Here is a 14028-nt window from a genome sequence, read left to right as displayed (position 1 = left end):
AGGGAGGGGCTTGACTGGAAACCACAGTTATTACTGGTGCTGCTGGGATGTCCCATCAGGAGGGTAGAGCTGGTGTTTCTTAAAAACTTTACACATTTGTCATTCTAAACAAATATTTTTAACTTTATTTGTTCTTATTTATATCAGACTCTCAGAATTATTCTGTTCTCAGAGGTTGAATGTAACAGGATGCATTTATTTAAACAAAAACTTTCACATTTTGTAAAGAATTGCATGTTCATTTTCTGGCCTTAGATGTTTTAGACTGCCGACCAGAACCATGGGCTTTCATTAAACTGGACAGTCATGTTTGTCATGTCCTTGCCATGAGTGCCTGATTTTACTGAAATTACTTATACGTCCATCAGTTAACTGAGTTGTAGAAAAGTCTGCATCATAACCATGTGTTTAGTAGTCACTGCTCTTAATTTCCCTAGTTTTATTTTCACTTTTTTAAACTGTAGCAAGCTGTCAATTATTTCACACTGAAAGATGCTGAACTACAGCAAAACTGCAACTAACGCCACTCACGAAATGTAGTTCAGACTAAAACCTGTGAGGAACAGAGATGCTAAGTGTTCTGTCTTTCTTTCTTTTTGCACCCACAGGCTAATTTTTACTTTTTAATTATTTTTTAATTATCCTTCGAGGGCAACCAGCACCCATTTAATAAAAAAATAAATAAATACATAGATAAAAAATAAAACTGACAATGTTTATGAGATACAGAATTAAAACGAAACATACAAAAAAGTCAGATGCCCACAAAAATAAAATAAAATAAAATAAAATAAAATAAAACATATAACAATATAGGTTAAAAGTGCATATTTGTCCACAGACCATACACAAACCAATAAATAAATAAATAGAATTACCCCACTATTGATGGATAACTGCAAGAAATGTCAGTTTTCGTTTTTATATAATGTCCATCAGTCGATAGAGAAGCAAAGGCAAAATAAAAATAAAAAATAATTTCTTTCCTTTTATGGCCCAGAATTATTTCTAGTTTCAGTGGTTAACTACATAAAAAAAGGTAATTTAACTGACTAATTAAATGTAGTTCACTACTCTCTAACACAGCTTCTGTTATTGTAAGAACAGAGAGAAACTCATGCACATCTTAGAGACAAAAAGTTTACTCGAAACATAATTTAAAAATCTTTTAAAAATAATTACATCCTTAAATATGACTTAATAATAATATTCTGTATGGTCAGTGAGATCTGCTGTGATCCTATAACAAGATTACATTTTTCATTTTTTATTACATCACTCAGACAGGACATGACACAAACCATCTTGTATAACCACAGTAGAGGAGAAACAGAAATAATGCATGGATACCAGCTCTATTTTTACACGTGAATGTAATATTGATGAAGTTTTTTCTTTTTTTTTTTTTCCGGCTGTATCCGGCTGCGGTGCCTTTCCCTTTTATTGTCGGCGGATCCCTTTAAGTGAGGTGGAAGTGAAGTGAGTGTGAGCGGCTCTCAGTTCAGCTGTACGGCTTTTATATGCAGAGCAACAGACAGAAAGGACAGGACAGGACAGGACAGGACGGTGCTGGACAGACAGGACCAACCACAGCAGCTAAACTGAAGTCCGGCCAGGATCATCTGATACTACGCGCACATGCGTCACTGTAGTTTTCCCTCCGTCAGATCAGATACGAACATTTAGGTGAGTGAATCTGAACTTCCTGCATGTGTTTCTGCAGAAAACCTGAGCTGAGACTGAATCAGTGTCCACACTTTGTCCCAGTTTATGTTGCCTGAGACTTTTAGATCAGTGCAGTAAACCAGAAGAAGCTTTAATCTGCAGAATCACGTTTAATTTAATTAAAATTACAAATGCATCCAATCATGTAAAGTGCAAGTGTGCAGACTGTGTGTGTGTCGTGTGTTAATTTATGAGTGTGAACTGCTTCAGTAATCCATCTACAATAACAGCAGCAGGTCAAAATCTGCAGCAGAATCGTGTTTGTTTCAGCATCTTAAATCTGTAAAAACTTGAATGGACCTCTGTGCAGGATGATGCACCTGCTGAGTTATGAGTCACACAGGATCTCATCTTTCACCTGAGTGGTTTTATGTTTTATGCACAGAGTTTCATTTGCAGTGTGGATAAATAATCTGATTCTCTGACCTGTCAGAATATTGATGCTCCAGCTGCAGGTTATGTGTTGTATATGTGAGAATGCATGTATGTTTTCTCGCACTGTAAGCACAGAAGTTTAGCTGTTGGTGAGAATTTGTAGATAAACTTATGATTAGATGCAATTAGATTTGATATTAAACAGAGCAACAAGTTGAATAAGATTAAATTAAATTATTGCAGCTCTGATAAATGTTGGAATTCAGCCACAAACAGTTCTTTGTTCCACCTCTTCTATGAAAAAGGTCTGATTTGGGAACAATAAAGAAATCACAGTGCTCTGCTGCAAAATGAGCAAAATTCAGTTCAGAAAGTTCAGCATGTAAAATACAAGACAACAGACTTGACAGAGCAGAAAATAAAACACCTGGTCAGTAAAAATATGTCAGTTAAACCCAAAAACATGAAAAAGTCCATCTTGATTTCAACTTTACTGTTAATTTACAAAAACAGGAGAATCTTGTGTCTTTATTTGTATAAACACTGGCAGGAACTAACAAGAAAAAAGAGAAGGAACCAGTTCATGTTCTTAATAATGTTAAGTCAGTAAATTTTAACTACAACATTGTTGTGTTATTAGTTTCTGCAGTATTGTCACTAAGGGTGTAAGAAAATATTAATACCCTTGTATATCATGATATTGTGTTTTGTGGTACTGAACCGATTCTCAGAAGACTGTATCGTGATACTCTGATACGTGCAAAGATTCATGGCAGTGGTTCATTTTGTGTATTTGCTGTTCTGATTGCAGAAACTTTCATTTTATGCAAACGGTGGTGTGAGTTTTTTTTTTTTCATGCAATTAGAACAGTGAAGATGGATAACAACACTGGTATCCAACAGTCAGGGTTTTGAACACAACACAAAATACCAACCACAGTTGTGAGTCCTTGCATGTATCATGAAAGTGTTTTTGAAAACTGAAAAAGTATATCTTACCTGAAACCAGGTTTAATACTGGTGCTGCTGGATTGTCCCGTCAGGAGAAGAGCTTGAGTTGCTTAAAAACTTAACAGATTTTTGACTGCCCTGAACTTGCCCAAGAAGTTTTGTTGCCCTAACCTAACCAAAATGTGACCATTTCACAATGTCATCTGCATATTTATTATTTATTGTTCCCATGACGACAACGGTAGCTTTTGTTACCAATAATCATTTTAAAAATATCACCTGACAAAGATATTCAGGGCAAAAGGCTCCAGGGAGACTGGACAGGTGTTTCAGGACAGTGGTTTATAATTTTGGAATAACAGGCCGTCAGACAAATTGACTTTTGGTCCAATGAAACATTTTTTGAACGACGGGGGCGTCTGAATAATTGGCCATCGGATCAATGGGCAGTCCCCACAGTGGTTATAGCATGCAACTCATCAAAAAAAAGACAACTTTTCTATAAAATGAAAAGGCATCCTGGTGGAAAAAATTAACTTAAATCTGGAGAGGACCAGGCTCGTTGTTTATGGAGCTGGAGCCGGTAACTGGCTAGCTTAACTCGGCACAAAGACAGTAGAAACAGCTCTGCGCTATCCGGTCCTCGGGAATCTGCCTGTCACTTTAAATCTCACCAATTAACGTGTCTTATTTGATTCATTTATACACAAACAGTGATGAAAAAATTGCAATTGGTGCTTACAGTCTTTATGCTAAGCTAGGCTAATCAACTCCTGGTTCTGGCAGCATAGTAATATAAGAGTGGTATCTTCTCATCTAACTTTTGGCAAGAAAAGTTAGTAAGCACATTTCCTTTAACGTTCTACCTGAACACAGTTATCAATGATAACATCTTAACAGCAAAGATGAAGCAAATCATGACAAGCATTTTAGATTTCTGAACTAAATAATTACTCAGTACAATAATTAACTGTAAGGAACAATTCTTTATACATTATTCAATAAAGAATAATATTTAATTGCATTACTATTATCATCACTTGTCTTTATATAACACAGTTTCAGCAGCACATCTCAGAGTCATATTCATGTCATTAGAGGCTCCATTCTTCCTCACAGATAAACTAAAGTGGATTAAAGTCTCATTACATTTGTCTGCTCTCTGTCTACTCCTGTCTGCCTCTGTGTGTGTGTGTGTGTGTCCTGCTTTGATGTCTGATCTGTAGTTTTTCTACGGCAGCTGTTTTTTCAGTCACTGTGACATTAGAGGTGCTTGAATGCAGTAAGTGATTCTGGGAGCAGAAGTGATGCAGTAAAGGCTGCATAACTCTCCCACCACTGCAGTATGTTACACTGTGCTGCAGCGCTGCAACTGTGGGAGTATTCTCATGCTAATCAAGAAATAAACCAGCGTCTTCTGATGACTCACTGCTCAGAAGCAATGCAAAATGTACACTTACATCACTGTTACATAAAATAGATGACTGATTCGTCACAGCACAAGCAGTTAAGACTCACCGCTACATTTTTCAAAAGGTTAGGAACCTTTTAGTGAACAGTTTAGTCCAATATAACATCACCACCAGCTGTGGTCTCAAAAATAACCTTGGAGTTAAAGGTCCAGTGTGTACAGTTTTTTGGCATTTATTGTCAGAATATGGCAAAAATCTAATATAAGTATATTTTCATTAAAAAAATCTAATTTGTTTTATTTGACCTTATTGAAGGATGCTGTTAGAGGAGTAGCACTGGTTGAGCACGGGGAGAGCGAGCTGCAGATTTGGTAATGGTAGCGGACCAGAACCTTAAACTTTGCAGTAAGTTGTCAGTGTGGCAGTAAATGTACAGTTCACATTGTGTTAGTTAATAAATGCTGCAGCTTCTCGAGACCAAGAAAAGTCTCGTCTGGTGGTTCCCAACTGCTGGAACAGCGAAAGCGGTTACCTTAAGTAAGATAAGCAGGAAAGGCTAACGTTAAGCTAATGCCCTTCAGCTCCAGAAGCTTTGTCTTTTATGAAGATGTGGTAAAATAAATCCATAATGGTAAATCCAACACTGAATGTCTTCTTTGATAATTTATCCATTTTCCTTTGTCTTAAAAATGGTTTATTGTTGTTAGCATGTTGTTAGCCGTCCTTTTCCGGTCCCATTATGCCTCGGGCTGAGTCTTTCGACCAATCAGAGGCTGATTTCCTGATTTATGTGCGACAGCGCTGATCCATAGATGTATCACAGGTTAATGCTCTGATCTAATTGACCCTTCAAAGTAAATTTTGCAGTAATGAGCTTTACCTGACAGCAAGTATCAGGTGATATGGTGTTGTAGTTGTCACAGCCCTAATCACCTGAAAATTAAAATATTTGTGTTTTCATTACCTTAGAAGGAGCAGGTCCTCTTCTGTGTCCTCCATGTTGACATGTTTCCACAGCAGCCTAGAACAGACAAACTAAACACTGGCTTTAAATTACATTTTAGATAACATTTTTTGCATGTTTTGCAGCCACCATAAATTCTCTTACACACTTGGAAGTTGGGGTGAGTGAGACAAGGTGTTTGCAGTCTGTAAGCTCACCACTAGATGCCACTAAATTCCACACACTGGTCCTTTAAGTCTCCAGCACAATACTGTGTCACCGCCAACTGTGGTCTCAAGAATGACCTTGGATCAAGACTTCTCTGACATTTTGCCAACAAATATTTAACATCAGATGTTTACTGAAGGTTAGATTAAGGCTGGTATTAAAACTTTGTGCTTTCTTGGTACATTCAGACACGTTTTTGCAGCAACGAGTTAAGAAGCTATCAAGTACTGACTTAGAACTCAGATTCTCTTTATAAACTCTTTGACCCTTCTTAGATCATAGAGTTTCTGACTTTAGCCGGGGTAGGCAGTTTGTTGTTGGTGCCACTGGGAAAAAAATCCACAATAACCTTTTAATTGTAATATAATTCAAACGTACGAAGACAAAACTAGACTTCTGCTCCTCCTCATGGCTCTGTTGTCAGGCTTGAGAAAATCTTGCGCGTGATGAGAGACTTTGGCCAGTCACAGGTCAGTAAGATAATTGATTGTTGAATCTCATTCCCAAAACGCAAGAAAGAGGCTCAGCGATCAACGATCTTTCTCCAGATCGCCTCCTGCACTTTTAATTTAAATTATGCAGAGTTATTGTAGCTGTTTTTGTTTAGACGGCATTTTTTTGTTTAGTTAACACTTGAGAACTTGGCTTCCTGAGTGAAATCTTGAAAATTTTATTAAAATATTGATTCATCATCAGTACCAAAATGCCGCTAAAATGCGGTATTGAAAAATGCCACGCAATCCAGTAGTCATAGGTTGGATTTATACCATTAGCTTGCTTTAAATTGTACAGATATATCAGATAAAGTGATATCTCAGTGTGACAGTTGGTATTTTAATGTTACTGTATCTGTTGTTGTTTATGTTTGTACAGTCGGGTGATGATGAGCTTTTGATTATCCAGACAAAGACGGACATCTTTTTTCCATGACAAATGTGGACTGGTGGTGGTATTGATGTTTTTCTTGTACAGTGCCTGAAGTCCCCGTAGGCTGAACTGTCGCGCTGTGACACTTTAACCTCTCAGGATCAATGAGCTCGCTCGCTGCTGTGGGACCGTACAGCGACGTCTGCCTGGTTAAAGCTAATTGATCAGCGCTGGACATCAGCCAGCTTAGTGACTCTTAACAGCGTAGTAGCTCTGAGTGTCTGTGTGTGAAGGATTTGTCGACGTGACAGTGTGTTTGTGTGTTAAAGGTCATAACATTTACTGCAAAACAACAGCAACGAGAGGCTCCTCAGGGCGGGGCTCTCTGTCACTGTTACAGTTATTTAATGAGTGGATGCTGCACAAACTATAGCAAAGCTCACATCCCGTTAATCTGGTAAACCGAAAAGTCACTAACATATTTGCAATTTTAGGGTTTATTTTCTTGTCATGTTTTTGTCTTTATTGCTATTTTCAGCTGTTACCCTGTGTTATTTATTTTCATTATCAGTTAATCTGTCAGTTGTCCTTTGATTAATCCTTTATTTGTTTAAAAGAAACATTCGAAATAGTTAATTCTTCTGTACACAAGCTGGGCAAATTGAAAACATCAATGTGTGGTTTTAGCAGGAGCTGTTTGTTTTAACTACTTATTGGCAAAACATGGCTGTGTGCTGTGACTTCCTGGTGTACACAAGGAAACTAAAAAAGTTTTTGTTTCCTTGGTGTACTCACACTGAGGTTGCCAGGCAACCAGCTGAGATGCTGCACAGAAGATAAACTGACGTTCTTCAGGAAATAAGCATCCAGCTCCCCTAAAATTCATGTCTTCACATCATTGTTTTATGGTGTGTTAAATAAAATGAGATATAGCTTGTTCATATTGAGCCTTAGAGGTGTTCATAGTTGTTGTTGAACTATGCTAAGCTAAGCTAAGCTAAGTGTCTCCTCGTGGTGTGATGTCATGGTATGGTGTATAAGTAGCATGTCATTTTCAAGGACATTTCGTTTGTCTTGTTTCGTGTGTGATATCTATGCATTTTCGGCTTTTTGTGTGTTATTTTTGGACGTGGTAACAACAGTCAGGTGACCTTAATCATCATGCTGACCTTGGTCATGGCAAATCTAAGGTTTAGGCACAAAAAATACTCGGTCAGGTTTAAGAACACGTTGTGGTTTGGGTTCAGTTAATAAGTGACGCAAGTACATGACATATGTTAAGATCTTAGACAAATTTAAATAAGTCAAAGCTGACATTTGGTGTCTCCTTTAAGGGTGAAAGTCCTGTTTGTCCATTTACCTCAGCTTCCTCCACATCTGCATATTTGTTTTCTATAACAGTCACTTTAATTTGACAGTCAGTCAGTCCAGACAGGTGTGAAATGACACACAAACAGCGAAAAAGGTGTTGTAACAACACGTGAAATTACTTAAGACATTAGCACGTTATTTATATGCCATTTGGTGACACCAGGCCAGTCTTCTGGCTCCAGCTCTGTATTTAAGGCGCAGATATAGAAGTGGTGTTGATGTTCTCATAACTCTTGGCAATGGAGGAAATAAGTGTATTTCCTAAAATGCTGAGCTATTCTTTTGATATATGAAATGTCCAAATGCCCGCCACAAGTTCCAAGAGCTCCAGGTAACATCGTGAAACAGTCCCAAAACAAAACAAAAAATCAGAATTCACTTGTGTAAAACAGAGACAAGTAGCAAATCTTATCATTTCTGCTTGATAACATAAACGTCCAGCACATCTACGCAGGTGTTTTCAGTTATTCTGGCTGGTTGGATCTCTGCTTGGGATGATGTTGGTCACAGCCATGATGGGAATTACAGGAGGTCACTTAACACCGTGAAGAGATCCAGCAACAGGAAGCTGTCAATAAAGTACAGTCTGTACTCTAACAGAGAGGAGCTCTAATCAGGTTGATTCAGTGAAAACGCCTGCGTGGTACGACCATGACTGTGTAAAGGCTTTAAATGATTTACTGATCAAGATTTTCTGTTGATCAACTAAAGTATTTATTCAAATACTAGCGGGCACATTTTAAATGTCTGCAAGGGAGGCTGGGATTGCTGGAGTTTTGATAACTCAGTTTTCAGTGCTGTGCCTACAACTGCTCCCTCCTGGGTGAACTTGTGTCTCAACTCTCAGACAAACACAAACGCGTCATAATGTGATGTGCACGTCGCGCTTCAGCCAGCAGGGGATATCAGCGCTGCACTGAAGGAACGCGACCCACCCAAATGATCACCATGAGCATAATAATGGACTGATTATGTCTTTTTTTTTGATTATTCCAATCTGTTCTATGTTAATGAAAGGAAATGCATAACGTAACAATAATATATAGTACAGCGGTTCATAAATCTGGCCCTTCATGACTTGCTTCAGCTGATTGGTGATGAAGAGGTGGAGTTAAAAATCTGGCACTTCACAGCAGCCGGTAACAGTGTGCACAGTGTGTGTTTGTGTGTCCACGCTCACCTCTCTTTGTCATTCAGACTGTTTGCATTTCAGATTATTCTGCCTTCTCTCGCTGCCTGTTCTTTTGCATCTAGGTCGAGCAAGTTGATTTTGTTTTCCTCACACAAGGGAAGGAGAGAAGCAAATAACCAACAATCTGGTACTCCCGATTTACCTTTCTCGGTCCAATGTGTCATTTTCTACACAGTGGGCCGTAGTTAATCATTAAACTTCCTGTAGTTATTATTTGACACAGACAGTCAGACTGGTAATCAGTTACCCTTGAAGCTTATAATGAGATAGTATACCAAGTACATTCTCCTGTATTTTTCTTATTTTTTCTTATTTTTGACCGTCTCTAACGCCATCATTCTTAGTTTAGCTGATAGTTGTGTTGTATATGTATTTACTGTATACTATTAGAGATCCAAACTTTGTGGTTGTGGACTCAAATTCTGGACGTTTAAGAGAAATACTAAAGGGATAGTTTTGATGTTTTGAAGTGGGGTTGTATGAGGTACTTAGTCATCCATAGTCAGTATATTTCCTACAGTAGATTAGTGGCTGACACACCCTCAGTTTGGAGAAGCAACAGGAAAACCTGTTTTAGCCACTTAAAAAGGGCCCAACTAAAAAAAACTCAGTTTAAGTGTACACTATATTTATTTTCAATGCTTTACTTTAATGACTGTTTTTGCCAAAGGAGTCTGGTTGAACAAAGGTTGAGAGTTACTATTAGAAACAGCTGTCTGATGGCAAGATAAGGCAGTGAACATATTCTAAGTATGGCGTACACGTTTTCCTGCTTAGCTTCTGTGCTGGTGCCTAAAATAATCAAAACTGTCCCTTTAAGTTTTTTGGCTTCCTGTTCATGCCCATTCACATGCTCTCAGGGATCAAAGTGGCTTCATTAGTTGATAGTTGTATTGTAATACAGTAAATTGTTGGAGCTCCAACATTCATGGTTGTGGATTCAAATTCTTGATCTTTTATATCTTATCAATATATTAACTTGGTTTCCCTTTACTTGGTTACACAGATGACACAGTGACATTATATAAAGATAGTTGAAAAGGAATTGAATCAGAGTATTTCTGTGTCCGTTCAGGGACATTTTCTGTGACATAAGTAATCCAGTTAAGTGGGAGTGGATGTACAGGAGGAAAGCAGATGCATTTGGATAATTACTACAAACACTGTTTGTAGCCTGCCAATACGATTAAAGCTTTTAAGAAATGGGGAAACTCTCTTGGGGCACACATGTCGGTGTTATGTGATGTATGTGTGTTCCTGTGTGTGGGAAAGTGTGTGTGTGTGTGTGTGTGTGTGTGTGTGTGTGTGTGTGTGTGTGTGTGTGTGTGTGTGTGTGTGTGTGTGTGGGTGTGTGTGTGTGTGTGGGTGTGTGCAGCCTGAAAGGACAGCATGACTGATTTTGTTGTTGTGGAACCGCCGACGTTTCTCTGCCAAGATGGAAATATGAAAACAGTGGTAACAATGAGGGGAAGGCTGCCCTCTTGGGCTCAGGACAGGATGCTCATGTTGCTATCATGTTTCAAGATAGTGGAACTCCAATTCAGTCAAGAGATGCTAATAATATAAACACGACATAATTCAAAAAGCCCCGGCTGTCAATCTTCAGGACTATTTTGGTAACCACAATACATGTGTAGTACAGTAGAGTATCAGAAGCTGGCATCAAAGTCAGGTCTTTTGTTTTTAAAAAAAACATGTTGTAGCTGTTATTAAGCTTTTAATAATTTCACATGATCCTTATCAGCGAACTGTTCACTTAGTTGCTCAAGTCTTAATTTTCTGTGCACTTTAAGGAAGGAAAAAAGATGAGAAATAAATCTTTAAACTGTTCAGGTAAAATCACCAGGTGATTTGATTAAAGGGACTAGAGCTACGCTAATTGGACTGAATAGGCGCCATCTTTGCATACACTGTGTAGTTCATTATATTATACCAGTTAAATTTAAAATAATGTATCTATGCTCACATATAGTGCAAAAAAGGGCAGAGAGGTGGAGCATGACTGGAGCTGAGGCAGCAGAATGAAGCAGCTACCTAGCAGCTAGCCACTTTTCACTCAAAGCCCTTGATTATATTTAACTTTAAATAATTCAAATTGCTGAGTTTATTTAAACAAAAAACAAAGGAAAAAAAGCCCCTGTACATGAACTGTGACATCAGCTTCGGAGATCAAAACCAGGATGTTCATTTCTGCTGTAAAATTGGACATTTTAATATGGGAGTCTATGGGGATTGACTTGCTTTTGGAGCCAGTCTCAAGCGACCATTAAAGGAACAACAGATTTTGGCACTTATTCTGCATCTGCAAGGCTTTATTTTTTTCAGCCCTAGAGGCTGCCAGTTGGTATTTGGTCATAGACTTAAGCATTGGACTAATCAAGATCTTAAAATTCATCCCAGGGGATGATAATTCAATTTCATTTCATGTCAAGATATGTCACTAAAAACCAAAAACGTCTGGCTCAGGTAGTGTATCAACAATAGTGTTGAGAATTTTTTTTTTTTGAAAATGAAGAGTTTGTGGGTTTGATTTGTGGGTGAAGCCATTCTCTTCCTCCTGTCTCTCCTTAGTTGTCGTCTTCGGTTCTGTTGCATCACCTCTGTCTTGTTTACCAGCTTTGCTTCAGTGCACCGAGTCCCTTGAGGCACACGGGACAGATAGTAACATGCTTTTTAACTGGAGGATAACTTCACTCTTTCAACTCTCGTGTGCTCAGTATATGACTGCACTCTGACCGTTATTAAGAGGATTGTTATGGTTGCTCCGCAGCTTTCTGTGACCATTTGTGGTCCATCTTGTTTCAATTACTGTGACTCCGGCCAGCTGGTAGTGTTGAACTCTTACGTCAAGTGTTTTCAGGACTATTAAGTTTGTTTTTCGCTCTGCTGATGAAAATTTGGGCTTATATCCTTAAAGAATGATGTCAGTCCAGCTCGCTAAACAGAAAAGTAGAGCATGTGTACACTTGGGACCTTTTCTGGGAAATGGAGATAAAATTGTGCACATGGAATCAGGGCTCAACTTTATCCATCTTAAATGAACAAACGACGACAAAAACAGATAAATAAATAATATAAAAACCTATAGCACCATGCTGTGTCTGTTGTACAACAGTGATTTCTTGAAATAATTAAATAATTTGACTCCTGTTGGGGTGTTTGCTTTCTCTTTCTCTTCTCTTTCTGTCAGATGTCCCATCCTCTGTCACTCCTTATCTGTCTCTCTAGTCGTGCCTCTGGGACTCTTGCCCTCACCGGGGGTTAAAGAGCAGCGCACAAGCTTTAAGCCCAGCCTCCTGCAGCCTCTTTAAGCCCTCTGATTGGCCCGTGCTTTCCCTCTACACCAGCGACGGGGCCCCCCCCCCCCTCCTTCCGTCAGTCTGTTTGGATTATTGTAACAGCTCAGGCCTCTCACATGCACTCCCCTCTCTGCCCACTGCACGAACTCCAGCACAGTATATCAGAGATGAGGCGGATTAGGTGACAGAGAGCAGCGTTTGTTTTTCACCCCCAGAGGAGAGAGTGGACAGGAGAGCAGCCATGGAGTGGAAGTAAGTGGGATGTTTGGGATGTAAAGATGGAGAGGAGGGTTGGAAAGAGTGAGTAATAGCTGGAAAAATTACACGAGGAGAGAAAAAAAGGAAATATTTGTGGTAAAGAGAAAGGGAAAACTGTACCAATGTGGTTTTGAAAGAGTTCGTATGCAGGGTATAATGTTTATAAATTGTTTTTTTATGTGTCAGTCAGGCGTCACTAACAAGGAAAGATTACTATCAAAGATTTTTCTATTATTACAGGTTATTACCCTGGAAGTCTGTGAGCTCATACTAGAAATACAGGTTCCAGGTACATGTCCTCAGGCATTCAGATAGTGAAATTCATATTGTTTACTCTCAGCAGATGTGCTTTAAGTGGCTTTTCTCTGCAGGTGTATATATGCCGTATGCTTGTAAGAAAATATTTGCTTGACTCTCATTTCCTTTTCCTGTTTATCATGCTCACTGGCTTCAGCAGGTGCACTGTACATGTTCAACCCAAAGTTTGTTTCCAAGGGCTTCACAGTCTGCGCAACATGTGACCTTTTCCATCGTTAGAGCCTTGATTTGTTTAAAAAGCAATTATTTGATTCATTACATATAATCAGAAGTATTTGTACATCTGTTATATATCAGGGTGGGGAAGCTGGAGGATGAAATCAACAACGGTACAAAAGCAGGCCACGTATCAGCTGCTGATGTGATGAAATATGACATCTAGCAGCGTCATTAAACTGTCAAGGCAATAAGATTTGAGTATTGTAACACCGGCGACTCGTTTACTGTTAATTAGTTATAGAACCTTTTTTTCTAGACATGTTTTTATGAAAAAACAGACAGCTTTTAACAGCAGCTTGGCCCACTTTAATGACCGTGAACAGACAACAAACACAATACATCAGCTCTCAATCTAGTCTCTGCCGGGCTAAACTGCTGCTGACGCTACAGACAAAGTGTCAGGAGAAAAGTAAACACAAAAGTAAAGGTATAGTAAACTGCATTTATATTATAGGTATAATAAAGCTCAAATGAGAAAAATTTAGGGGGATTTATTTGCAGTATATGGCAGAAATGCAATATAATATTCATAAGTATGTTTTCATTAGTGTGTAACACCTGAAAATAAAAATAATTGTGTTTTTGTTACCTCAGAGTGAAACATTTATATTAACAGAGGGTGCAGGTCCTCTTCCGAGGAGGCCGCCATTTTGCACCGGCGTGTTTCTACAGTGGCCCAGAGCCAAGAAACCAAACACCGGCTCTTGATTCTGCCTTTCGTGTTTTTCACAACTCTCCTGGCCACCTACATACTAGGAAGGGGAGGGTGAGGTAACATGTTTGCAATCTGTAAATTCACCACGAGATGCAAGTTAATCCCAAATACGTTTACGTCTGAACTTTTGGCGACAAGCACTAATTAACTGGTTG

At 38.7% G+C, this 14028-nt stretch overlaps 1 protein-coding gene across 3 annotated transcripts in view; it reads left to right on the top strand.

The window, feature by feature from the left end:
* Positions 1–1547: 1547 nt before the first annotated feature.
* Positions 1548–14028, top strand: part of LOC146329731 (tripartite motif-containing protein 2) — a 43692-nt gene continuing 31211 nt past the window's right edge. The window contains exon 1 of one of the 3 annotated variants that reach the window (XM_084715008.1): positions 1548–1686. The gene's annotated coding sequence lies outside the window, so the exon portion shown is untranslated. Of the gene's footprint in view, positions 1687–12455; positions 12616–14028 lie in introns of those variants that run through there. The other 2 variants (XM_084715007.1, XM_084715009.1) reach the window with 2 other exon arrangements.

Source organism: Lutjanus erythropterus, chromosome 3 (genome assembly GCF_056507025.1).
Source record: "Lutjanus erythropterus isolate fLutEry1 chromosome 3, fLutEry1.hap2, whole genome shotgun sequence".
NCBI classification, from domain to species: domain Eukaryota; kingdom Metazoa; phylum Chordata; class Actinopteri; order Lutjaniformes; family Lutjanidae; genus Lutjanus; species Lutjanus erythropterus.
Note: the sequence above shows the minus strand (reverse complement) of the source record. Positions and strands in the feature narration are given on the sequence as shown.